Raw genomic sequence first — 955 nt, 5'->3', positions numbered from 1 at the left:
CTCATGGGGCCGCACACTCAGGGTCAGTGAAAAATCCAATATATATCTGGTGATATCTCGGGTGCTATTACAGATAGCGCCAAAAATCAAAGTGCATTGTCTGTAGGAGGCCCTGGCGCATGAATCTGTGCAGCGGGAACCACCTCGGACCACCAGGGGCCGAGACAACCACCGTCTCATGGGGCCGGACACTCAGGGTCAGGGGAATATCCAATATATATCTGGTGATATCACGGGTGCTATTACAGATAGCGCAATAAATCAAAGTGCATTGTCTGTAGGAGGCCCTGGCGCATGAATCTGTGCAGCGGGAACGACCTCGGACCACCAGGGGCCGAGAAAACCACAGTCTCATGGGGCCGGACACTCAGGGTCAGGGAAAAATCCAATATATATCTGGTGATATCTCGGGTGCTATTAGAGATAGCGCAATAAACCAAAGTGAGTTATCTGCAGGAGGCCCTGGCGCATGAATCTATGCAACGGGAACCACCTCGGACCACCAGGGGCCGAGAAAACCACAGTCTCATGGGGCCGGACACTCAGGGTCAGGGGAAAATCCAATATATATCTGGTGATATCTCAGGTGCTATTACAGATAGCGCTATAAATCAAAGTGCATTGTCTGTAGGAGGCCCTGGCGCATGAATCTGTGCAGCGGGAACGACCTCGGACCACCAGGGGCCGAGAAAAGCACAGTCTCATGGGGCCGGACACTCAGGGTCAGGGTAAAATCCAATATATATCTGGTGATATCTCGGGTGCTATTAGAGATAGCGCAATAAACCAAAGTGAATTATCTGCAGGGGGCCCTGGCGCATGAATCTGTGCAGCGGGAACGACCTCGGACCACCAGGGGCCGAGAAAACGACCGTCTCATGGGGCCGGACACTCAGGGTCAGTGAAAAATCCAATATATATCTGCTGATATCTCGGGTGCTATTACAGATAGCGC

This window comes from Nomia melanderi, unplaced genomic scaffold (genome assembly GCF_051020985.1).
Source record: "Nomia melanderi isolate GNS246 unplaced genomic scaffold, iyNomMela1 scaffold0014, whole genome shotgun sequence".
Lineage (NCBI taxonomy): Eukaryota > Metazoa > Arthropoda > Insecta > Hymenoptera > Halictidae > Nomia > Nomia melanderi.
This window is presented reverse-complemented; position numbering follows the sequence as displayed.